The sequence below is a fragment of the Crocodylus siamensis genome, chromosome 5, assembly GCF_052110815.1.
Source record: "Crocodylus siamensis isolate JL-2025a chromosome 5, ASM5211081v1, whole genome shotgun sequence".
NCBI classification, from domain to species: Eukaryota; Metazoa; Chordata; order Crocodylia; family Crocodylidae; genus Crocodylus; species Crocodylus siamensis.
In genome coordinates this window covers 170767676-170795211 of record NC_143399.1, presented here as the reverse complement: position 1 = coordinate 170795211, position 27536 = coordinate 170767676, and the positions used below count along the sequence as shown (strand labels likewise).

The 27536-nt window shown below is 44.2% G+C and overlaps 1 long non-coding RNA gene across 2 annotated transcripts in view; it reads right to left on the bottom strand.

Annotated features, from left to right (window-relative positions):
• The window catches only part of LOC149864906 (uncharacterized), a 68241-nt gene that overhangs the window by 36091 nt on the left and 4614 nt on the right, over positions 1-27536 (bottom strand). The window contains exons 2-3 of one of the 2 annotated variants that reach the window (XR_016442670.1): positions 3890-4084; positions 512-1111 (exon numbers count right to left, since the gene is read on the bottom strand). This is a non-coding gene — a long non-coding RNA (uncharacterized LOC149864906). Of the gene's footprint in view, positions 1-511; positions 1112-3889; positions 4085-27536 lie in introns of those variants that run through there. The other variant, XR_016442669.1, reaches the window with a different exon arrangement.

Genomic DNA, 27536 nt, shown 5'->3' with positions numbered 1-27536 from the left:
CAGTGTTGCACAGAGGGGGAGGATCACCTCCTTGTCCCTGCTAGAGATGCACCTGGGGATGCACGACAAAGTCCGGTTAGCCCTGCCTCGCATTGTCAGCCCATGTTCATCTTGGAGTCAATAATGATTCCAAGATCCCTTTCTGCCTCCGTGCTCTCAAGAAGGGAGTTTCCCATCTTGTAAGTGTGCTGCTGGTTACTACTGCCCAAGTGCAGCATCCTGCACTTGTCAGTATTAAAGTGCATCCTGTTTTTGCTAGCCCACCCCTGTAACCTATCCAAGTCTTGCTGCAGTCTTTCCCTCCCTACTGGCTTGCTCACCTCACCCCAAATTTTGGTATCATCAACAAATTTAAGCAGGTTGCTTTTCACCCCGTCATTCAAATCGCTGATGAAGAAATTGAACAGCGCAGGCCCAAGGACTGAGCCCTGGGGGACTCTGCTGCCCAGTTCTCCCCAGGTTGAATATGACCCATCTACCACCACCCTCTGAGTGTGACCCTTCAGCCAATCTTCAATCCGTCTGACTGTGTAGGCATCAATGCCACAGTCGCCCAATTTTTTAATGAGGATGGGGTGGGAGACGGTGTCAAAGGCCTTGCTGAAGTTCAGAAAGACTACATCCACAGCAACACCTGCATCCAATGCTTTTGTGACCTGATCATAAAAGGTAATCAGGTTGATCTGACATGACCTGCCCCTAATGAAACTGTGCTGGTTGCCCTTGAGCATCATCTCTGAGGCCGGTCCATCGTAGATGTGCTCCATGATGATCTTCTCAAAGAGTTTCCCTAGGATTGAGGTAAGACTGATGGGCCTATAGTTGCCCAGGTCCTCCCCTCTTCCCTTTTTTAAAGATGGGGACCACGTTGGCTATTGTCCAATCATCTGACACCTGGCCTGAGCACCACGAGCACACGTAAAGCCATGCCAAGGGCCCTGCAGTAACCCCTGCTAGCTCCCTCAACACCCTGGAGTGGAGAGCATCTGGACCTGCTGATTTGAACACATCCAACCCCTCCAGAAGCTCCCTAACCCGATCCTCCCCAACCTGAGGTCTGGAGGCGTTCCCCTTGAGTCCATCTTGCATCACGGTGGGGAAGTCCCAGTCCCTGCCCAAGAAAATGGAGGTGAAGAATTGGTTAAAGAGGTCTGCTTCCTCTTCTGGCGCAACCACCAGATTGCCCAGAGGATCTTGCAGGGGCCCCACATTTCCCGGTGCTTTCTTCATCCTCCCTATATATTTGAAAAAGGACTTTTTGTTATCTTTGATTTTGGATGCAAGTCCTAGCTCTATGGCCACCTTAGCTTTCCTGACAGCTCCCCTACAGGCCCGTATACTCCTTTTTGGAGATAGCACCCCCGCCTTCCACTGGTTGTACACTGTATGATCCAGGGAAAACAGGGCAGATCCTACAATGAGAGACTGCGGGACCTGAACCTGTTCAGCCTTCACAAGAGAAGTGACCATCTATAAACTCACTAGGGGGGACCAGAAGGGTTTGGGGGAGACCTTGTTTCCCCTAGTGCCCCCTGGCATAACAAGGAATAACGGCCACAAGTTGTTGGAGAGGAGGTTTAGATTAGACATCCGTAAGACCTACTTCACAGTTAGGGCAGCTAGGATCTGGAACCAACTTCCAAGGGAAGTGGTGCTGGCTCCTACCATGGGGTTCTTTAAGAGGAGGCTTGATGCCTACCTAGCTGGGATCACTTGAGCCCAGTTTTTTCTCCTGCCCAGGCAGGGGGTCAGACTTGAAGATCTACAAGGTCCCTTCTGACCCTACTTCTATGATTCTATGACCCCCGCCCCTTTTGTCCATTCAATCTCTCCTGTACAGGGTATAGCTGTCATGGATGGAATCCAACCAGGTCTCCGTTACCCCTATGACATCATAATTATTTGTGTTTAGCAGGAGGACAAGTTCCTCCTGTTTATTCCCCAAGCTTCTGGCATTTCTGTACAGGCATGCAAGTGTTCCTTTGGAGACCCTTATCTTGCCTACAGATCATTCCAGGGCTGAGGCAGGGGTAGGCTCAACTTAAGTGCCTTGGCCTGCTGGCTTTGCAAGGGTTCCTGAGTGGGCCAGCAGTGGCAGTAGTCCCTCCATCCCCTGGCGGGCTTAGTTTAAAGCCCAGTGAAGCAGGTCGACCAGTCTGGCTGAGAAGAGCCTCCTCCCCAGCAGAGAGAAGTGGAGGCCATCCCTTCCCAGCAGCTCACTGCCTCTCTCACCAAAGAGCGGGCTGTGGTCATGGAAGCCAAAGCCTTCCCGATAACACCAGCACTGCAGTCTTTGTTTCACTACCTTGATCCTCCTCTCCCTCCTCAGCCCATAGCCCGAAATTGGGAGGATCAATGACAACACCACCTGTGCCCCCAGCCCCTTAAGCCCCACTCCCAAATCTCTGTAGCGCTTCATGACCCCGCTGGGAGCACTCCATGCCATGTCATTTGTGCCCACATGGATGAGGAGCATAGGGTAGTGGTCAGTGGGCCAGAGCAGCTCAGGGATTTTCTCCACAATGCCTCAGATTTGGGCTCCCGGGAAGCAGCAGAATTCCTGGGCTAAGGGGTCAGGGTGGCAGATTGCCCCCTCATTCCCCCTCAGGAAGGAGTCTCCCATGACAAACACTTTGCGTTTTGTCTTAGGGAGAGCAGGGGTGGTAGCTACAGTTGAGACTGTTGCCTGTAGGAGCTGGCAGCTTGGCAGAACCTGTTGGGGCTGCGAGAGGTTCATACCTGTTGCAAAGCTCCAGCGGGGTGGGGACCTTGGTGCAGCAGGCCTTGGGGCCCTTGACCACCTTGGCCCAACCCTTTGGCCTGGTCCTGTCCCTTGACCACCTTGGTCCTCCCTTGTCCTGGAAGGTGACCATGGTCTACCCTCTGCCTCCTGGGGGAGAAGTGCCTGGCAGTATGAGTCTATCTCCCACTGACCATCCCTGATGGCGTGCAGTCTCTCAACTACAGCCTGGAGCTCCTCCAGCTGGTGCGCCAGAGACCCCAAAAGGGAACAGACCTCACAAGGGGAGGCGACCATGCTCTCAGACCCCAGAGCCTGAAAAAGTGACAGGCAGCCCCCGCAGCCGAGAGCCAGGGGCTCTGTCTGCATGCAACCTGGAAGCATGGGCTCCGTCTGGGTGGAGGTTTCTAAGGTGCCAGAGGCTGCAGACCCCAGGGGGACCCTCGGGGTGCAGCATGTGCCCATCCGCATCATGCTGCTGGTAGGCCGGCTGCGGCTTGTACTGCCTACCCTAGGGGGCTCACAGGCAAGGCCGCGGGCCCTCCTGCTCACCCTCCTGGGCAAACTCCCATGCTAACTCACACACCAGGCCCAGGAGCATTCCTGTTTGTGTGTTCTGTTTGCAAGGCTCCAGTTGCATGGCTCCCTGGAGGGCTGGGTGAAGTAGGAACTGGGGGGGGTGACCCTCAGCCCACTCAGCCACCTCCCAGCTGTCTACGTCCCTCCAACCATGGGCCCCTGCTTAACTGTGGGCAGGCTGGGGCTCATCAGGGATCCTGGGGGGTCCTGGAGTCTTGTTGGGTCCCTGAGCTCACGGGGACACAGCAGGATTTCACCTGCGCATCCCATTCTGAAGCCAGTACCTGAATGTGGCCTCTGCCATTGCCGGGCCCTTTTTAAACTGCACACGTGTGTAGATTGGCTGGCTGGTGTTGTGCTGCTCTTGGGAGGCTAAGGGGGGACCCTGCCCCCCATCAAAGGAGGGGACAGCTAAATACCCCCCTCAACCTGGCTCGCGTGCCGGCAGCCCAGTCACTTGGCTCCTTGTGGGGCTGGGCCAAGTAGGAGCCAAGGGGGGTGTGACCCTCCTCGCCCCACTCAGACACCTCCCAGTTGTCTACGTCCCTTCTACCATGGGCCCCTGCTTACCTGCAAGGCCAGGGCTTGTCAGGGATCCTGGGGGGTCCTGGGGTCTCTCGTGGGGTCCCGAGGCTCACAGGGCCGCAGTGGGCTTTCACCCGTACATCTCACTCTGGAGCCAGGACCCGAAATTAGAGTGGCCCTCAGGATAAATTCAGTCTGCTCCAACGCATTCTGCTCTGATGCCCATGTCTGCAGACAGACCTGTAGAATTACTCCAATGAATGATCACTAGTAGATTTAAAAAGTGCTGGTAGTTTTAATCCCAGACTGGAGGTCACATTTCATCCATATAACAGTATTCATCCAAAGATCTCCAAGCACCTTACAAAGAATAGTATCATTATGCCTTCTTTATACACGAGGAAAGAAGGCACACAGACGATGAGCCTGCTAAAGCGCATACTTACTGTCAGAGCTATTAACACATACCATTTCTCCTAACTGCTTGTCCGCTGTTCTATATCACTGGACTCTGTTACTTGTTACGTGGATTATTTAATCATAATAACCAAACTTAAAAGTTCACAGCATTAGGCAGTAGTGGAGATGGGAATTCATGGCTTCTGTTGGAATTAAAGGGCAGCTCTGTGAGTTGCTCTAATTAAAGCGCCTGCAGAGTATCGTATATTCAGCATCCTGTGCTTCAAAACAGTGGCAAGGGCACTTTTACTGAAGCTTATTGGACGAGCTTTAATTAAAGTGCCACCATCACCATTTTGAAGTGCAGGGATGCTAAGTACATGCGATGTGGAGGCTGCTGGAATACGGTAATTAACACACTCCAGCAGACTTGATTAAAGTAGTTACAGCATATTGGAGCTGCATCCCTGCACGTCTACAGGCACCCAAAGAGTCCAGATATATTAAGAAGAGCTGAAAACACTGAAGTGCTCCTATCTCTGTCCTTGCCATCTTAAACTGCATTTAAAGTGCTCAGATACACTGTTTTTAATTAATTAAATAGTTTACCCAAAAAAAAAAAAGAGCCCTGCAGAGTGGTGCACAAAAGCAATTAATAAATTATTCAGCTCAATCCCATGACTTTGTGCATTAATACATGAAGCCTCTGACCCCCTACAACATGAAGGTTTTTGTGATTAAAGAGGCATTCTGGCATAAATAGGTCACATGCAGAACTAGGGGGCTTCCTGCACCATCTGAATCTGTGCTGGGAGTCTTTCTTCCTTAATTATAAAATCCCAGAAATTGTGGGAAATACAGAAATGCCTAAAATCCTATAAATAACACATAGCAATGCCTGACTTCATTGGGGCTTCTCAGGTGTTGTCATGTTCTGAACTGTACAGCCAGCATCCTTCATGCATTAATAATCAAGAAGAGAAACATTAAAGTAAAGAAAATATCTGAATAATACAAGAGACAAGGGGAAGAATAATGAAAGCAGATGTCCTTCACCCAACACTGGACCTGATCCATCAGTCTCTGGGTAAGTACATCTCCAATTTCAGCATTTGACACTAAAGCCATTGGTACTGATAAAAGATTTCTAAGATAGAGTTAGTTCCATTTCAAGATGCTGGAAGGCTGCCCTGGGTCAGTACAAAGGATTGGGCTTATTATAATAACTGCATCAGTAAACTAGTAAAAATTAAGACAGATAACTTTTCAGTTTTCTGTTTTAAATATTCACATGATTTGTGAATTGCTGATAGATTTGGATTCAGTGACATAAACTTCTGAAAGACCAAGGCACAAAAATTCACTCGCTGAACTGGGCAAGAGACTACTGACTCCATTTTGTGTATTGTTTTTAAGTTACTATCATGGAAAAGTAGGCTGAACCTCAGCCATGAGCTCTCTCCTTCCTCCTTAGGATCATTGAAAGCCTTTTTTATTAGCTCCTTTGCTGTTGCATTTTACTCATCCCACTAGATTGTCATGCATTTTGCTTTTGTTGATGGCATTATGCACTTTTTAGAATTATAGAATGAAAGAAAAATAGAGCTGGAAGGAACCTCAAGAAGTCATCTACTCCAACCCTGTGCTCAAGGAAGGATCATCCCTGTCTAAATCATCTCACCTAAGCATTTGTCTGACCTGTTCTTAAAAACTTCCTTTCACTCTCAGGAGTGAAACCCTTTATTTGAAGTGGATCAGGGGCTTCATGAAGGAAGGGCCAAATCTGCCCTTTAATCAGAATGACAACCTCTTTGGAATTTTTGTAATTTGTGCTCACTCCCTTGCTTTCTTATGCAGTACGAATTCTCCAAGCTGCTCTGTCACTTCTTCACAGAGAAAGATACAGAGGATCATAAATTCATCAGAGATGGGAGTGCTAAAGGCCCATTCGCTTGTTTTGCCCTCAGGTAGGGAAACTCAGGTATCAGAACTAATATTCATGTCAGGAAATGCCTTGCGTGTAATCAACACCTCAGGAAAATGTTCATATATTGATTGCTTTATTTATTTATTTTAATTAATTAATCAAATGATCAAAGAGACATTTGGGTGCAGAATAAAGCTTTGTTGTGTCAGACTTGGGGGTGTTGAAAACGGCTTTCAAAATTCTGGCCATTTTCCTTGAGTGATGTGATGACAACTTTTCAGAGTTAGAGATGCTTACAATGAATCAACACATCCCCCTATTTTATTATTTAAATCTCTGTTTCCCAGTGTAAGTCACTAAAAAACCCACAGTGACCAAATCTCACTGGAAATGAATTATTCAATTATCGTTGAAACAGAATACCTGTTAACTAAACTCCTCTGGGTTGTCATGAAGCTATATAATGTGATACTATACAGTACTACACATTTACGTGACATCTTCAGCCAAATAGACAAGGCTTATTGAGGAAATACTGACAAAAACAGAACAAATGGCAACCTACTTCATATGTGAAATAATATAAGATTTTCTACCCAAATGCATATCTCAAGAACATAATTAGAGTACTGAATTTGTTCTGTACCCAATCTACATTGGGAAATTATCTATGCTGGTTGAATTTGGCACGTCCTTTTGATTTGGGTTTAGCAACTGCTAGTGTTTGGTTAAAACTAGTGATTAAATCTTCTTAAGAAAAGGGTAAATCATTTTAATCACTATGAGACATTAGTTTGGGAAGAGAGTGTGAATGCTGCCAGAGGGAAAAACAAAGAAATCCCACATGATAAAATAGATACAGTTCTTGATCCCAATGCAACCACAATCTCAACTGGGAATGACCTTCTCGGAAAAACTACACCACTTTTATTTAGAAATGGGTCAGCTGCAAATTTGAATCCAGATTTTGAGCAACACTCTTTGGCAGAATATGGATCAGGGTTTTTGGTTTGACCAGTTATAGAAATAGATTCCAGTGGGGAGTATCTGTTTGCAAGCAAAATATGGGTTTGCACAAGTAAATGACAAGTTACATATGCATGTCCATGCTTATTAATCAGTAAAAAGTGGCACCTGTAAATTTTATAGGCATGTTTTGAAAGCCAGCTGAACATATGAACTCAGAACAGATCTAAAAGTATGTACATACAACTAACAAGAATAAATACCTTCCTGTTCCATTAATAATACTCTTCATTTTATACTTTATATGATATTTAAGAGTCCTCATGGGGAATTTTTTGAGATTACTTTGAGGAAACTTAGGCATTGTGGAAGATCCTGGATCTGAGTTTTAGCCTTGGCTGGGCCTTTCCTCACTAAACTCTTAATCCATTGAGAACTAACTTACAGGTTACTTTTTAACTTCATCCAAACACTAACTCTTGACTTTCCAAAGACAATATGTGTATTCTCACAGCAACAATAATTTATTTCTAAATTTTAAAAAATCCCGAAGCTCATTTTTTATTTATCTATGCTGTGGGAAGTCTACACTAACTGCCTTTGAACATTTAGCAATGAGTACATGTGCCTATTACTCATGATTTGTAGATTTATTTATGGCATTTTATTCTGTTTCTCTATCTACAGGAGGTGCTGTGAAGTATTGAGTAGTATTCCTTTTGGGTCATATCCATGCTGGATTGAAAAGAAAGCAGAAAATGGGTGATGGAATTTATTACATGGTTCATTTGCTCAGTAGTCTAGTCACTAAATTGAGTTGCCTTTCAAAATAAGGGTGTGGTGGGTTTATTCAGCTCCTCTGCAGATCTCTGAAACTTGTACATATACAGCAGAGGAAATTACTTTTTAGTGTGCATTGCTAATGAAGCTGTAAAAAAAGGTATGGTCACTGCATTTAGATTTATTTTCTCTTTAGATGTTATTAAAATAGATATATAGATAAGCTATATTTCCATTTAAATTCCTTTGCTTTCATGTTCAGTGTGGTATTTCAGTGTTTATTTATTAACCCACCATCTTCCCAAAACGTGTCAATGAGAATGTCATTATTGACTTGTTTCTTTCCATGGCAAATTTAGTCTGAGACGGTTCATTACAGCTTGCATTCTTCTATATGTTGCCCTCACACCAGCCATTGAATTAATGAGAAGAGGTGTCTTTTTGTATTTCCTCTCTCCTGTTTGCCCTCCCACCCCCATCCCCACAACTAGTTTCTTTGAGCAGGGATCTGCCACTTCATTGTTCATGAATAATGTGCTACTTTTCAACTCAATTAGTAAACCATATCTAAAAAAGTTTGTCAGGTAACATTGTACACACACACACACACACACACACACACACACACACACACATTCTGTATGTATCTATTGGACCAGACGTATCTGAGCCAATACATACATACAGAATGCAGAACTGATAAATGAACGGGGTGAGTCATATTTTATGCATTAAATATAAAGATTTCTAATAAAGCCTGTGCAGAGATATTTGGGCACACATTTTGTAGAGGTTTGAGACCTTTCCTTGGCTTTAAATCTCATTTTTGTAAAACAGGAAAAACCTAAGGATTGGGTATACATATGTAGTACTGAGATCTAGCACAGCATTTCCCAACCAGCATGCCACAGCCCACTGGTGTGCCATTAGGCATGAGCAGGTGTGCTGAGGAATATTGAGGAGCCATGCCCCTATCTGTCTGTCTGTCTGTCCGCGATAGCTGAATAATATAGTAAATTTGCAAAACTAAGCCCCCACATAAAAATGCAATAGTCTGATATATAGACATGTTAAGCTAGATTTTAAAAAGTCTTTGCTTCAGTATAGCAGCTCAGAAGAATAAACTCATAGTCATCCAGTATGGTCTAAGAAAATAAGCAGCTTGTGCAGAAAAGGAAATATCTTGGAGACTGAAAAATACAGCATTACTGACAGGAAGTGCTTCTGGACAGGTAAGGATGAAAAGTACTAGGACACAAAAATCAACTTTTGCTGTAAAATTGATTTTACGCATTATATGAGTTTGGGGCTTTATAAGAATCACTTTTTGCATGTTTACTTATTAGGAGAGTTGCAAAATACTGTAGGTAATAATACTAATTCCTTTTGTATTTACAACCTTGTATTGGTGACTTGGAAAAACAAGTAACAAAATGAACAGCTTTAAACTGGGGAAAGAATGCATTAAATTAAATGGACAGTTTTTAAAAATCAACAGACAGTGGTAGCTGTAAATGCTGGCTGGGACCATGTGTACACCAGGAGAATGCATTCACCTCCTCGCCTTCCCCTTTCCTCTTTTAATCCCCTCCTCACCTTTGAACTATCACCATGAGCTCCAACCTTGGTTGAGCTAACTGGAATGAACCGAGTCCATGACTACTGTATATTCTCAGAACACTCAATCAGCAACAATGCTTGAAAACATCATTCTCTGTGAGGGAATATGCCACTTCTCTTCTGAAAAAATCCAATATTATAATGCCAACTTAAAGATATTCACTATGAAGCCAACATATATTTACCCTGTGTAAGAACTTCAGGACTTACCCCATGGATATTTTTATTCATCTTTCATTCTGAGACTATGCAGTGAAGAAGTGGAGGCTATCTGTTACCAGGCAACTCTGACCTAACCTAGAACTGATTGATTTGCCACCAAGTGTAACTTCAGAAAATGGTTTGTGATCATTCCCCAACCAGTGAAGCATCTTCTTATAGCTTCTCTCAGAAAAACAAATCAATTCCAAATGAATGAGCTGTGGAAAACTCTCCCTTTGAGCCCGACTGATCACCTTTGATGAATGTTATTTTAACACTTGCAATAACAAAAGCATACAGTTGTGAGCGCACATACTCGTTTGAAAATGAAAAACTGCTTTGTGAAATGGAAATACAATAGCTGATGACTATCTTCTGAGGAACCACTTCCTGAAACATGAAATATTTTCCTTTCTCTGCTCCAAGTATACGTCTTTAAATAGCTTTGTTCCAATACTACATTGTGCAATTATTGATGCACCAGGAAGCAAACGCTGTGATTCTTGACACAAGTACAAAGTGCTCTGCCCAACAGTCATTTCCTACTTGACTTGCTCAGGGTATGAAATGTTTTCAGCCTTATCTCCAGTGCTGTAGGACAAGCAATAGCAGATGGGCCTGTCCCCTGTGGTATAAAGGCCCTCACATGGGTGACTGATGTGGGAGGGGGCACCCACAGAAGCCAGCGGTGGTGGCAGCAGCAAGGACAGGGCTGGTGAGCACCTGCAGAAGCTGGAAGTGGGGACAGAACTGGCGAGCACCCGCAGAAACTGCCAGAGGCATCAGCAGTGAGGACGGCCCTGTCAGGGGGTGCACGTGTCCCCACCACCTCCCCCTACCAGTCGCCTATGGGCCCTCATCTATGTATTTTGGATAATTCTGTTATTATTAAATGCCTCAGGATCTATAATAATAACATGCTTATTCTGCCTTTCCGGAGCACTCTGATTGGTTGTTTCAGTAAACATTGTGATCAACTACCAAAACAACCAATCAGAATGCTCCAGACAGACAGAATAAACCTATTATTATTATAGATTGGTGGGGGATGTAGAAGTGGATGGCAAGTTGTGCAGCAGTAACCGCAAGATGAGTGAGTTCAGGTTCCTAACAAAAGAAGAAAGGAGAGCAGCAGAGTATGGACCCTGAACTTCAGATTTTGACTCTGTCAGGGAACTGATGGGCAGGATCCCATGGGTGGTCAAACTGAGGGGGAAAGGAGAGCAGGAGAGTTGGTTGTATTTTAAAGAAAACTTACTGAGGGCTCAGAAACAAACCATCCTGATGTTCAGGAAGAAATGTGGCAAGCAACTCACTTGGTTTAGCAGAGAACTCTTGGGTGAACTTAAACACAAAGGAAGTTTACATGAAGTAGAAGCTTGGAAAACAAACTTGGGAGGAGTATAACAATATTGCTCAAACATGCAGGGATGAAGTCAGGAAGGCCAAAGCACAATTGGAGTTGAAGCTAGCAAGGGACATGAAGGGTAACGAGAAGGGTTTCTACAAGTATGTTAGTAACAAGAGGAAGATCAGTGAAAGTGTGGGCCCCTTCCTGAATGGGGGAGGCAACCTAGTGACAAATGATGAGGAAGAGGCTGAAATACTCAATGACTTTTTTACCTTGGTCTTCAAAGGTAAAGTCAGCTCCCAGACTACTTCACCAGGCAGCAAAGGTTGAGGAGATGGTGAGCAGCCATGAGTAGTGAATGTATACAAGCTGGATGTATACAAGTCCATGAGGACAGATGCAATGTTTCTGATGTTACTGAGGGAGTTGGCTGATCTGATTGCACAGCCATTGGCCATTATCTTTGAAAACCTGTGGTGATTGGTGTTGGTACTGGATTTACAACCCAGTTCTGATATCCTGCTCTGGGCGAGCACAACCTTCAGACCAACCACAATTCCTCTGGTTGATAATAAGCCAATGTTATTGATACGCAGTGATAGGAAATAAAAGTAATGCAGGCAAAGCAAGCAAGATGATTGCAAATACATTACCCAAGATCCCCCAGTGCCCAGAATATACACAAAGTGAGCAGTACATCCAGCTGGTACACCTGGAGGTTCTTTGCTTGAATGTCCAATGCTGGCAACTTTGGACGTTGGGAACCAATGCCAATGTGTTGCTCTGAAAACTCCTCCTTCTGCATTCTTTCTCCCTTGATGACTATTCATTTCTGTGTACTGTTAATTGGTTTCTTGTGGCCATCATACTGTACACATTCTGTTTTGACAGCCAAAATCCTATCTTCATAAACCCATCACATGCACACACCTTAATTTGGTCATTTCATTCCAAACCAGAAATCCCAAAGATTTTTGCAAGTGGGCATTGTAACCTTGGAGCCCTAAAGCCAGGCCTATCTCTGTTACGGAAATAAAGTTTGGATGTGTTTAATTTTCCAGGATGTGTATACCCCTTGGCCTCAGACACCCTGTCTGCTTTGAATGCTGTGAAACTATGTGACAAACAGGCTTTTAGAAATCAATTAACCCTTGCCATTCCTCTAGATCATTGTTCTAATGCTGTATCTACTTTACCTACAAGCCAATTCCTAAAAACAAACCTCTAAATATCATTTTCTAGCCATCAATTCTGGGAGGTCCCAGACAATTGGAAAATGGTAAATATAGTCACCATCTTTAAGAAAGGCAAGAAGGAAGATCCAGGGAACTACAGACCAGTCAGCCTCACCTTAGTCCCTGGAAAAATCATGGAGCAGGTCCTCAAAGAATCCATTTCTAAGCACTTGGAGGAGAAGAAGGTGATTAGCAACAGTCAGCATCGCTTCACCTAGGGCAAGTCATGCGTAACCACACTGATTGCCTTCTATGATGAGATGACTGGTTCTATGGATGCAGGGAAAGCAGTGGACATAATATACTTCGGCTTTAGCAAGGCTTTTCATACTGTCTCCCACAGCATTCTTGCAAGCAAACTGAGAAAGTATGGGGTGAATGAATGGACTATAAGGTGGATACAAAACTGGCTGGATTATTGGATCTAAAGGGTAGTAATCAATCCTCAATGTCTAGCTGGCAGCCAGCATCAAGTGGAGTGCCCCAGGGTCATTTTTGTTCAATATCTTCATTAAGAATTTGGACGGTGGGATGGATTGCACCCTCAGCAAGTTTGCAGATGGCACCAAGCTGGGGGGGAAGGGGGAGGGAGTAGTAGATACAATGGAGGGTAGAGCTAGGATTCAGGGTGACTTAGAGAAATGGGAGGATTCGGCCAGAAGAAATTTCATGAGGCTCAACAAGGGCAAGTGCTGCACTTAGGATGGAACAATCTTATGCACCAGTTATGGGGACTGACTGGCTAAGCAGCAGCTCTGCAGAAAAAGACCTGGGGACCACAGTGGACGGACGGTAAGATGGATATGAGTCAGCGGTGTGCCCTGGTTGCCAAGAAATTTAACAGCATACAGGGCTGCATTTGTAGGACCAGCAGATCAGGTAATTATTCTGCTCTATTCTGCACTGGTGAGGCCACATGTTTCATAGTTTCATAGTTTCATAGTAGCTAGAGTCGGAAGGGACCTAGGTAGATCATCTAGTCCGACCCCCTGCCTTAGCAGGAAAGAGCCCCGGGGTCAGATGACCCCGGCAAGGTGCTCATCTAACTTCCTTTTAAAAATCCCCAGGCTAGGAGCCTGCACCACTTCCCCTGGAAGCTGGTTCCAGGCCCTAGCCACCCTGACTGTGAAGTAGCGCCTCCTAATATCTAATCTAAACTTACCCTCCGCCAGTTTGTGACCGTTATTCCTGGTCACTCCTGGCAGCGCACGGGGGAACAGGGACTCCCCCAATACCTGCTGATCCCCCCTGACCAGTTTGTAGCAGGCCACAAGGTCCCCCCTTAGCCTTCTCTTGTGGAGGCTAAACAGGTTCAGGTCCCGTAGCCTATCCTCATAAGGCCTGCCCTGCTGACCCCTGATCATACGAGTGGCCCTCCTCTGAACTCTTTCCATATTGTCCACGTCCCTCTTGAAGTGTGGCGCCCAGAACTGGACGCAGTACTCCAGCTGCGGCCTGACCAGTGCCGCATAGAGGGGGAGGATCACCTCCCTGGACCTGCTCGAGATGCATCTGTGGATGCATGACAGGGTACGATTGGCCTTCTTGACTGCCTCCCCACACTGCCGGCCCATGTTCATCGTGGAGTCAATGACGACTCCAAGATCCTTTTCCGTCTCCGTGCTGGCAAGAGGGGAGTTCCCCAGCCTGTAAGTGTGGTGCCGGTTCTTCCTCCCCATGTGCAACACCTTGCACTTATCAGTGTTAAACCCCATCCTATTCTCATCCGCCCACCGTTGCAACCTGTCAAGGTCAGCTTGTAGCCTATTGCACCCTTCTAGTGCACCCACATCCCCCCACATCTTAGTATCATCAGCAAACTTGAACAGGGTGCTTTCTACCCCCTCATCCAAGTCACTGATGAAGATGTTGAACAGTGCGGGCCCGAGGACCGAGCCCTGCGGAACCCCACTGCCCACATCCTTCCAGGTCGAGAAGAACCCATCCACTACCACCCTCTGGGTGCGGCCCTCCAACCAGTTGGCGACCCATTTGACCGTGTGGGCATCGACACCACAGTCTCCCAGCTTTTTGATGAGGACAGGGTGAGAGACAGTGTCGAAAGCCTTCCGGAAGTCCAAAAAGACTACATCCACAGCAACCCCTGCGTCTAATGATTTGGTGACCTGATCGTAAAAGGCCACCAGGTTGGTCTGACAAGACCTGCCACTGATAAACCCATGTTGGTTGCCCCTGAGCATGCATTCCCCCGCAAGGCCCTCCTGGATGTGTGCCAGGATAATTTTTTCAAAGAGCTTACCCGGGATTGAGGTCAGACTAACTGGCCTGTAATTTCCCGGGTCCTCTTTTTTTCCCTTTTTGAAGATAGGGACCACATTGGCCCTCTTCCAGTCCTCCGGCACCTCGCCAGAGCACCACGAGTGCTCATAGAGCCGTGCCAGGGGTCCCGCAATGACCTCAGCCAGTTCCTGTAGAACCCTAGGGTGAAGATCGTCCGGACCAGCGGACTTGAACACGTCCAGCCTCTCCAGAAGTACCCTAACTAACTCCTCGCTAACCCTTGGCCCAGGCGTGTCTCTCTCGGGGCCCGAGGGGGGCCCAGCAGGGAGGTGGCTGAACTGGTCCCTACTTAGGAAGACAGAGGCAAAGAAATCGTTAAATATGTTAGCTTTGTCATCTGGCGTGATGACTAAGTTGCCCATCGTGTCCTGCAGGGGCCCCACATTACCCGGGACCCTCTTTTTACCCCCTATGTATTTGAAGAAGGACTTCTTATTGTCCTTAATCCGGGAAGCTAGTCCTATCTCCAACTCTGCCTTGGCCCTCCTGACTGCCCCCCTACATCCTCGGGCGACTATAACATAGTCCTTCTTGGCGATGACCCCATCTCTCCATTGGGTATATGCCTCCCTTTTAGCAAGGAGACATTCCCGGATGCTCTTAGTGAGCCATGGGGGTTTATGTGCCCTCCTGCTCCCTTTGACCCTTGTTGGGATTACCTCCCTTTGGGCATGGAGGATCGTCTCCTTAAGGAGCAACCACTCACCTTCGACATCTGATTCCCTTCCCCTCTGGGTCCTCAGCGCTTCCCCAACTATCCTCCTTAGCTTGTTGAAGTCAGCCCTCCTAAAGTCTAGGGCTGTTGCCTTGCTGCAGCCCTTTGCCACCTTACGCTGGATGGTGAATTCCAGCAAGCGATGATCACTGTCTCCCATGTGGCCCATCACCCGCAGCCCCCTCACCAGGTCATCACCCGTGGCCAGCACTAGGTCCAACAAGGCGTCTCCCCTGGTGGGACTGTGCACCTCCTGGGTTAGATGGAGGTCCTGCAGTCTGGCTAAGAACCGACGTGAGCGATCAGACTTGGCTGACTGCTCCTCCCAGCAGATGTCTGGGAAGTTCAGGTCCCCCATGATGACCACATCCTTAGCCCTCACTGCCTCTGTAAGCTGACCTAAGAATTCCAGGTCGAGCTCTTCTCCCTGGTTGGGAGGTCTATAGTAGACTCCCACCGTTAAGTCTCTCTCCCCTGGACTGCCTTTTACTCTAACCCAGAGCACCTCAGAGTGCCCCCCCTCTACCCCCATGCTAATTAACGAGGAAGTATATTCCTCCTTGATGTAGAGTGCTACTCCTCCACCTTTCCTTCCTATCCTGTCCTTCCTGTATAGCCTATAGCCCTTGACACTCACCGCCCAGTCATGCGATGAGTCCCACCACGTTTCTGTGATCCCTACTATGTCAGGGCTGGTGACAGCTAGGAGGAGGGCGAGTTCCTCCTGCTTCTTCCCCATACTTCGAGCATGTGGAGTACTGTGTCCAGTTTTGGGCCCCCCCACTATAGAAAGGATGTGGACAAATTGGAGAGAGTCCAGCAAAAAGCAACAAAAAATGGTCTGGGGGCTGAGGCATATAACTTATGAGGAGAGGCTGAGGGAACTGGGTTTATTTAGTCTGCAGAAGAGAAGACTGAAGGGGATTTGATTGCAGCCTTTAACTATGAGAAGGGTGGTTCCAAAGGGAAGGAGATGACAGAACAAGGAGCAGTGGTCTGAAGTTGCAGCAAGGGAGGTTTCAGTTGGATATTAGGAAAAACTTTCTCACTAGGAGTGTGGTGAAGCACTGGAACAGGTTACTTAGAGAGGTGGTGGAATCTCCATCCTTGGAGGTTTGTAAGGCCTGGCTTGACAAAGCCCTCGCTGGGATGATCTAGTTGGGGATCATCCTGTTTTGAGCAGGTGGTTGGACTAGATGACCTCCTGAGGTCCCTTCCAATCCTAATTTTCTCTGATTCTAAAAAACAAAATTCTCATAATTTAGTGGGGTGGGGAAATAGTCTCCTCATAGTCTCTGTTTTATGGAAAGTACACAGGCTGAAACATCTATTAAGGGTAGGCAATGTTCTCCTTTATGTACCAGCCTGCAGATACTATGGACTATATGTAACTTTTAAACTTCTTAAAAATTAGTTGTGCCCTGGTCACAGGCCTTGGCCATTATGCAGGGTGTGAAGGACACAAAAGGCATCCACTTGTGTAACCAGGACAGGGCCAGGGACAATATAACCCCACATACAGGAACATCACAGATACCTTGATTAATTTCACCTCGCAACACTCATTGCCAATTTGTAATGGTGGTCAGTAGAGTTTCTTGGACTTCCTTCTATATATGACTCCTTTTAAAATAAGAGAACTGAAAAAATGTAAGGATTATACTTAATATTGCTATAAATATGTCCAAAGGCAGTTAGAATTTGTAGGAGTTGGATACTGAACTTCACTTTATGCTTTGAAATCTCCACCATAAAATCTTCAGGTATCATTACAATTCTCACTATTCTAGAAAAGGATTAATCCTGGATTTGGATGTTCAGGCCTATCTTAGATATTGGGTATGTACAGTCATTTGGTGAGCTTAGGGGAAAGTTAGATCAGGTTAAAAATGGCCACTCAACCTAAGATAAGTCTAGATAGGGAGAGGTGTGGGTGGGATGAGGAGGGATATTATGGGGGACTTGGAGGATTGTGGGGCTAGTAGTCTGCACAGAGGAGTTCGGGGGGTTGGGAGGGTTAGTGGAGTCTACAAGGGGGGCTTGGAGAGATCAGAGGGCAGTTAAGTAGAATCAGAGAGGCTCTCCAATCCTACAAAACCCTCCCAGACCCTCTCCCCCAGACCCCTTCTTCAATGGTGGTGAACTGCCTCTGATCCTGCAAACTGCTCGTAGGACCAGTTTTACTGGTGTTCTCCTATCCTGGGAACCTGATTTAACAAACGTGGAGGGGGCGGGAGAGTCTGGCAGCTCCATGGGGAGAGATTTGGTGGGATTCAGAGAGCTCCCCATCCCTGGGACTAGGGGTTAACAAATCCCACCCCACTCCTGATCTTGCCTGTCCCTCTCCCCACCACAACTTACTCCCTGGACTCCTGGCAGCAGTAAATGCCAGTAGAACTGGCTCCAGGAGCAGCTTGTGGGATTGGGGGTTTGACAGGCTAGGGAGTGACTGGCTGGTCTCTGGAAGAGGGGTTGGGGGTTGTCCGTCTGAGGATGGGTAAAGGGCCTGTGGAGCTAAAAACAGCCTGGTGCTGGGGCAGGGAGGGGTAGGAAAAAAACAGCCCCAGGGCTGGGGCTAGCAGCTGGGTTTTTCCAGCCCTGGGGCTACACGGGGAACACGTACCTGTTTTTTCTATGTCTGATATAGAATCATAGAAAATTAGGATTGGAAGGGATCTCAGGAGGTCATTTAATTCAACCCCCTACTTGAAGCAGGACCAGCCCCAACTAGATCATCCCAGCCAAAGCTTTGTCTAGCCAGGTTTTGAAAACCCCCAAGGATGGAGCTTCCACCACATCTCTGGGTAACATGTTCCAGTGTTTACTACCCTCCTAATAAGAAAATGCTTCCTATCTAACCTAAACTTCCCTTGCTGCAAATTGAGACCATTGCTCCTTGTTTTGTCATCTGGCACCACTGAGAACAGTTTAGCTCCATCCTCTTTTGAGCAACCCTTCAGGTAGTTGAAGACTGCTATTAAGTCTCTTCCTAGTCTCCTCTTCTCTGAACTAAATAAGCCCAGTTCCCCCAGTCTTTCCTTATAAGTCATGTGCTCCAGCCCCCTCACCATTTTAGTCGCCCTCCGCTGTACTCTCTCCAATTTGTTCACATCCTTTCTGTAGTGGGCCCAAAACTGAACACAGTACTCTAAATGTGGCCCCACCAGTAATGAATAGGTGGGAATAAACACATGGATATGAAATACCAAAGCAATCCCTTGCCCCGCTTACAACCAGTGAACTTCTCCATATGTTTGAATAACTGTACTGTGGCTTCAGGGGAGAAGAGGACGTGAGAATCTCCAAATGGAGTAACTTGAAGGAAAGGAACCTGCAAAAGGAGTGGACTGTGATGGAAGTGAAATAAGGGAAAATATTGAGGTCATATTTGTTATGTGTGCCTATTTCAAAGTAATCACATATTCAAGTCAAGTAATACTTCTGCTAAGCTCTCAGAAGATTATTATGCAAAGTACGTACTATATAATAGACCACATTTCACAGTCCCAATAATATCAGTAAGTTTGACCCAATATACAATTTGTATGGAGATGACCTGGACAGAATTTTATGATTTGCTTTACAGCCATGTCTGTAGAAATGATTCATTTCATACATTTATTAAGCAAAAGAAAATATTAGTTGGGCTATATTTTATCTGGGAAGAGGTTCATTAGAGTATGTGAAATGTGGAGTGTTGGCTTAAGACTGAGCTCAGTCGTCAAAACTCATTGCACCCAAAGTATTGTAGCATGTTATTTTTTCAGCCAAAGTGCCCAAAGGTGAAAAGTGAGTGCTTTTATTCAGCAAACCACACAGTCATCTGAGCAATTACTTGGTTAGCAATTACTTGGCAAATGATGTTCAGATACCATAAGATGATAAAGTTAAAAGTCAATTCATTAAAAATATTTTCTCCTTCAAGAAATAATTTGTTTTTTTGAAGTAAATTTAACATAAAAAGCAGGAAGGAAGAAGAAAAATGTAAAATTTTATCATATCATTTTAAGTATGATTATGTCACAGAAAATGTAAATGGCAATAGAATATAAAGGAACCTAATCCATAAAGGAAGTGAAAAAGGTTAAAGAAGTCAACAGTAATTAAATGGTGATTGAAGCTGAAAGAAAATTGATCGGTGTTAGCTGAAGGCCATTCTTGCCTTTTGGGATGTTATGCATTGGTGAAGAGGGGAAAGAAAGGTTCTTACTGTTTTGATATGGAAATATATGTCACATCTTCTTAGCCTATAGTTCTGTGACTCAAGACTGCAGTGAATTTTTGGTACACTGATTCTAGTGTCCTATACATCCTTTTGGGCATTGTGTAAAGATAAGATGCTGTAACAAAGCTCGGTGAGGTCAAAAGTCATGGGAGCTTCAACAGTTTGCTTGCCATTTTGTTTCAGGCAAGAAAGAAAAGCATCCTGAAGTAAGAGAATGTAAGTAGGGGTTGTACTGACAGATCCATCTAAAAGCTATGCAATATCCAGAACTTATAATGATGCAATAATACAGCTAGTCATTTAATTCTGAAAGTATGGTATTGTATTTAAGACAGATAAATGCTATATTTGTTTATACTGAGTTTCAAAGGAAGTTTAAAACATTAAGTCTACTGGCCATTTTCATAATTTTAGAGATCTGGGGTATCCCATGCTAAAACTTCAGGAAAAAAAGAGGTTAATGAATGAATATATTCAGAGTAAGCACTTGAGAGAATGCTGTGCTTAAGTTCATGAAGAATCAAAGCTAAACCCATCAGACTAGTCAACTTTCTATTGAAAATTTTGCTTTTTAGATCATGCAAAAAGAATCATCTTCCCTGGAATTCTGCTATTTTTATCCAAGGACCAAAGCCTTCTCCAGATAATCATCTACAGCCTGACACTCCAGAATGATCAACACCTGCGAAGTACTGAGCACCCTCAACCTCAATAGATGTCACAGGTGATGCTCAGTACCTTGGAGGACCAAATCACTACAGGGTCTAAACTGCATGATAGCTTGTACATGGTAGGGACAACTGATGGAACACTACATCATGCTACTGAATTACAAAGCCACTAACACTTACTGTTTCTAATAAAATTGACTTCAATCAAGTCAATTTTTGGATGACTACATTCTGAATGATTAAGGTCATGGGTGGCAGGATTTGGCCCTGGTTGTGTTGATTTGAAAAGATTAGCGAATTAAAATGAGAACCTCAAGTCATTTGCATTACTTAAGGAATAACAGACAGCTTCTAAATGATCTTAGCCACAGTTTTTATGAGCTTTTTGTCACTAGAGAGAACTGTAGATACATACAATTAATAACATTTATGTTAAAAAATACATTAATTCCTCCCTCAGTGAAGAATTAGGACAAATAACAAATAAAGCATGACAACCTTTTCTCTCATAAAAATCTAGTGGGAATTTTTTCCCTTCTGCAGTTTATGTGGTGTTAAATACTTGGCATTGTCTTGTTCAAGCTTGTCAACTGTGACAAAGATAATAATCTTTTGAAGGGGCCACTTCAAAAACAACTTAAAAAGGAAAGCAAATTTATTATAAAAAAAACATTTGCGATTTGTATTTCCTCCAACTAGGGGAAACAGAGACATTTTACATTTAAATTAAGACCTGGGTGAATATTAGCCTTCAAGTTTTCACCAGTTAAACTGGCATGTCTTTGAGAAAATTCCTCATGTCAGTCCTGGATGTGCTGATGTCTTAGTTGAAATTCTGGTCCATTCACTCAAGCATAAAACAGCAAACGTTAAATCTGTGGCTCAGTAAGCAGTATGATTTTAGGCATCTTCTAGTTCAGAGGTCATATAAGTTTCCAGCAGCCATATAAATATTAGTTCATATTATAATAATGAAAGGATTTAAGTATTAATATCCATTTTCAACAGTTATAACTAAGTAAAACGTTGAATCTTATTGACCTATCCATCCATACATTGTATGACCCTGATCCCGATTAGCTACTCACAGATGCTCCTCTGCTAAGTTCAATGAGGGCTTGTTTATATATCTAAGCTTTGTACAATTAGGTTCTCAATCCATGTCTCAAAAAATATTATTAAGGAAATGCTAGAATTAAAATCTTTACAATAGTATGGTAGAGTTACAAGAGAAACAAGACTGCACGTGTGGTAGCTACATAAGTGCTGAGTTGTGGGATATTAGAGCTGTAAGTAAATTATCATTTACTTAATCATGCAGACTACATTTGCCTGGGGTAAAGTAATTAAGAAATTTTCATACAATGCTATGGTAATGAGACAGACAAGACCCAGCACATGGTAGCTGCATTACTACATTGTTGTCATACTGAAAGGCATTCTTAGGTATTGACTTAAACATGCAGTTTACGTTTGCCAGGGTGAAGCATTGTCCATCGGTTTTTATTAGAGTCTGTTGCTTACAGAGAGAGAATCTTTTTCAGTCCATGTCCCCACTCTCACTTTTAGCAAGTGGTCTCAGCTGGCTCTCTTCATGTTGAGAATGGATGGTGATATAATCAATGCAAATATTCCATAACCATCTGATGGTATTTGATACCATGAGCCACTTGAGAGCATTGATAGGGCACCCAATCCAATCCCCCTTGCTCCACATTGAAGCATACTTCCAGGAAGCATGCAGACTTAGGTAAAATGTACTTTCACCTGTGCTTTTTTAAAAATAAATACATAAATAAATAACATCTAATGGAAAAATTTAAAAATAAAAATTCCAAGAAAAGCATAGGAAGTAATAAGGGAGACTGAAGCCATTCAGTCAAATTATAAATAACATCCTCTTTACCTCTAGTTTGTTGGTTCAAATCCAAACCAGATTAAAGGTGCAAAAACTATATGTAGCGAACAATTCAGCCAGTTAACAGCTAAACACAAAAGAACTGAGGGAAAAGATGCCCTGCTACCCAGCAGAACTTTCAGACCCAAATAACGTACCCAAACTACTTATGTGGAGTGATCATGGAGCTCTTGTCCTCCATGAGGACCAGGGGGCTGTATTAAAGTTATAGACAGTAATAAAGTTCAGACAGCCCTCAAGGAGAGGCAGATTACAGCACACATGATGGCTACATGTGCCTCTGTCTCCCTCATACCATACAGTGTCAGAAGTTGGCCTTATCCCTCTCTCGGGGAAAAAAGAGAAAGAGGAAAAGAAAAAGGAACTCTCAAACTTCCAGAGTGCAGACAGAGTAAGGGAGAGAGTGTGTGTACAGACAGGAGTCAGGCTGAAAGCCCAGCACAGCTCTGGAGGATATAACACAAATAGCTCTGCTACAGAAGTTTCACTACAGGAATGCTGTTGACTGGCCTTGCTGGATTAGAAGTTTTAAGAGGTTCTCGATGTTTCAGAACACAGGAAAACCAGGTAAATACCTCATCTTTGCCATGGAAGAGGCTAGAGGTGATATTTTCTGTGCCCTCGCCCTCACTGAGGAGGAGGAGAAAGACTTGTCAGTGCAGAGGCAGAAAAGGATCTTGGAGTCATCACTGATGCCAAGATGAACATGGGCCGGCAGTGTGGGGAGGCAGTCAGGAAGGCCAACTGCACCTTGGCATGCATCCACAGATGCATCTCGAGCAGGTCCAAGGAGGTGATCTTCCCCCCTCTATGCAACACTGGTCAGGCCGCAGTTGGAGTACTGCATCCAGTTCCAGGTGCCGCACTTCAAGAGAGATGTGGACAACATGGAGAGGGTCCAGAGGGGGACCACTTGCATGATCAGGGGGCAGCAGGGCAGGCCCTACAAGGAGAGGCTACGGGACCTGAACCTGTTCAGCCTCCAAAAGAGAAGGCTGAGGGGGGATCTTGTGGCCCGTTACAAACTAGTCAGAGGGGACCAGCAGGCACTGGGGGAGTCCCTGTTCCCCCAAGCACTACCAGGAGTGACCAGAAATAACGGTCACAAGCTGGCAGAGGGTAGATTTAGGTTAGATATCAGGAGGCGCTACTTCACTGTCAGGGCAGCTAGGATCTGGAACCAACTTCCAAGAGAAGTGGTGCAGGCTCCTACGCTGGGGGTCTTTAGGAGGAGGTTAGACGAACATCTTGCTGGAGTCATTTGACCCCAGTACTTTTTCCTGCCAAGGCAGGGAGTCAGACTTGATGATCTGCTCAGGTCCCTTCTGACCCTACAGACTATGAAACTATTAAAAAGTGAAAGCGATTTTTGATGCACATTTTATAAGTAATATAAATATTATATATATCTCAAATTTATTATGAAATACCAGGGAAACACCTGTATCTTTTATTACTGTATTATACACTCTTGCAGAGCACTGAAATAATGGAGTTTTGAAAAAGGAATATGTTGTCGGCATTGTTAGCACTGAGTTTAGGACCCAGATGCCCTTTTCTGGGGGGACCCAAAATCCTTAGACCAACCACGACCTTTCCATTTGATAATAGGAAAATTTATTGATACACAGTGATAACAGAAAAGAATAATGCAAGCAATTCTATAGCTACCAATCCTAAGGCTGTCATCAGAGTCAAGATACATCTGGCCGGGAGGCAAGCTTCACTCCAATGTTCTCTCTTGAATGTCAGATGGCAGCAGCCTGGAGCTGAGAGGCTGAGCTCTGCCTCCCCCCACCACAGTGGGGTGGATGAGATGGGCTGGTGGCATGCCCTCTGTCCATGGTGGCTTGGATTCCTCTCTTGGGGACAGGAACCCTTCTCAGGGACCCTTTGTTGCTCTAAAATCCCTCTTTTATATTCCTTTCCCATCCTGATGACTGTTCATCCATGGCTATTGCTGATTGGTCTTTCTGTGGTCATCATACTGTCCACATTCTGTCCTGTCAGCATATTCCTTTGTTTCACAAGCCCATCACATGCATACATCCTAATTTGGATTTTCTGGGTCTTTTCCTAATATGGTCTGTTCCCCCAAAACTGGTACCTCAGGCCCCGCCACTCTCTTGGGCCTTGTGAGTTGCTGCCACCTTATCTCATGTTATGGAACAGTGTGTTATATGCCCACAATTTTCCAGGCTAGTGTATATATATTTGCTTTATTGTGTTAGATACCCTTTCTGCCTTAAAGGCTGTGAGAACTGTGTGACTGTGACTAGGCCTTTAGACCAATTAACCTTTGCTACCACCCTGGACCATTATTCTAATGCATGTATATATATTACCTATAAACCAATTTACAAAAACAAACCTCTAAATACCATTTTCTAGCCATCAGAGATGCCAGTTTCTTAGCGAAACTCAGATCCAGAACTCAAACTAGCAGAAGTCATAACAAAAATTAAGATGCAAAAAACAATATAGAAACAGCAGTATGTCATACAGGGTAACTGTACCAAAAACTTCATCAGATAAAATTGATATGGAAAGAGAGAAGCTCTTAGAGGTGAAAGTAACCTCATCTACAAGATACTATATAAAACTAAGGCAAAAAACGAGGCAAAAACAATCAAGAAATGTTAATAGTGAAAGCAGTGAAAGGTGTGGCAGATGCAGCAGAACACCAAGCTACCATTGGCAACAATTTTCAGCAATAAATACAGAATGCATGAGATGCCAAAACAAAGGATGTTTTGCAAGGCAGTGCAGACCATTCAGGTAAGTGGAAAAATTCAGGAGGGCATCAGATGATAATGTGTCTGTGTTACTAGGAACTATATTCTTAATAAAAGAATCCACAAGTAGGTACACTAATATAGATCTCAATAGTCAAATCAATAAATACAAAATGTACACTGGAACTATAGTTACTGCCATCCTTGCAAAATATTATGATTAATCCTGGGACAGAGATCTGCAAAGGTCAGCTAATATTCTCAGAGGGACAAGTAATACTGCATTAAAAGTATGTGGCCCGTTCAAGGGAAAATTGGAAGAAAGAGGAAATTTATTTTCACAACCTATTTTGGACAATGGTTAAAAGTTGCCTTACTGGGATTGCCAGCAATACAAGGACTACACCTAGTACGGAAACTGGACTCAACAGCAGAACGTAAACCTTACAAGAGAGGTAGCCTCAGGTCTTCACAGGCTTGGGGAAGCTGTCAGGTAATATAAAATGAAACTGGTGAAGTCACTAACCAGTTGCTCTGACAGCTCCTCAGTACATCCCTGTTCCTTTACAACAGAAAGTCAAGGAAGAATTAAAGAGAATGGGAGTTATTTCCCAAATTTCTGAATCCACAGACTGGTGTGCAGAAATCATTAGTACTGAAACCCAGTGGAAAAGTTCACATTTGTGTGGATTTTACTCAACTTAACAAAAGTGTATGCAGAGAAAGACACGTTTCCTGCAGTAGAACAGACATTGGCTCCATTGTCAGAGACTAAAGTGTTCTCAAAATTAGATGCTACAGTACATTTTTTTGTAAATTCTCTTGCTAAAGAATCTAGACTATTAATTACATTCATTACCCCATTTGGGAGATATTGTTTCCACCAGCTTCCTTTTAGTATATTGTTAGCACCAGAGCATTTTCAAAAATGAATCTTTCAGATTGTGATGGCCTGCCCAGCATCCTTTGCCATGCAGATAATATGTTGGTATATTGCAAAAATAAATAGGAACATGGTGAATGTCTACATGCTGTTTTGCAATGTTTCCAACAATTTGGTCTCACTTTGAATGAAAAATGTGAATTCAGGAAGCAACAAATAAAATTTGTTGGACATATCATTAGCAAAAAAAGAATTCAGTCAGACCCAGACAAAATAAAGCCACTGGTGCCCTAACTAAACCTTAAGACATTTCTGCCAGAAGACAATTGCTGGGTATGGCCAATCAGTTTGGAAAATTTTTGCTGAATTTAGTACAGTTAATAAAACCTTTAAGAGACTGCCTTAATGGAAGCAATATGTGGATCTTCAGGGGACACAAAACAATTGTAATTGAACAGAATTAAGGAATCATTGACATCACCACTTATCTTAACACAATATTCTGCAGTATTCTACAGTAGTCATAATAGATGCATTGTCATATGGTTTAGGACCAGTACTCATTTAAATACAGGCAGAAGGACACCAGAGGCCTATTGAATTTATATCAAGATGTCTTACAAACACTGAGCAACACTATGCTCAAGTAGAAAAAGAAACCTCGGCAGTCACTTGGGCATGTGAATGGCTCAGTTCTTACTTGCTTGGACTGAATTTTAAAATAGGATCAGATCAAAATCCCTGGTGGCATTCCTGGGATCCAAAGCCTGGGATTACCTTCCACCCATAATTCAAAGATTTCAACTATGACTAATGTGATTTTCTTTCAGTATTGAACTTTTATGAGGGAAACTGCTCATAGCTGCAGACACTCTATCCCTAGCATCAGTTAGTCAGTCAGCAATACAAGAAGTAACTTTGGAAAAAATATTTTTTAATATATATTTATATATATTCATTATATATATATTGACCGTGTTCTGACAGCATTGCCAACATTTGTTACTAGACTTGAGCAAATTAGAAATGAGCAATGAAAGGATGGCATCTATTAGAAATTAGTTCAAAACATATGGGGCCACAGGACACAACTTCCAAAAGGCCTATAAACGTGTTGGCAGGACCAAAATGAGCTCCGCATAGCTAATGGTCTGCTCATTAAAGGAAGATCCATTGTGATCACTTAGGGGCTTTGGGAAGAAGTGATTTTGAAGATCCATGATGGATACCATGGTATAAACAAATGCAGGACAAGAGCACAACAGTCTATACAGTGGTCCAGGCTGAATAAGCAAATTTAAATTTTAGTAGAAGGTTGTGAGAAATGCAACAAAGAAAAAAGACTGTCTCTGGAGCCATTACTTTCTAAAAAGATATCAGCTAGACCTCAACAGGAGGTAGCAACAGTTTTATTTTTCTGAAAAGGACACCCATATGTTATTGTACTTTAGTCTAGAAAAAAAATGAGCAGGGAGGCACCTAAACTATCCATAGGAAAAACCAAGGAGATGGGCAGGGCATAGACCAGGGGTGGGAAAAATGGCCAATCCGGATGGCAGCCGGACTCCATTTCCTAGCAGCCCCTGCATGCATGTCTAGGGCTGGTCTCCATGGAGACCCCGGATGCAGCTGCACAAAAGGTCAAGGCTGGGGTTGCCATGGAGACCAGCCGCAGCCATGCTGGCAGTGCATGCAGCAGATCAGGCAAGGGCTGCTCCAGAGCTGCTGGGATCTTGCAATGGGGGCAGCTTGCTCCAGAGTCAGG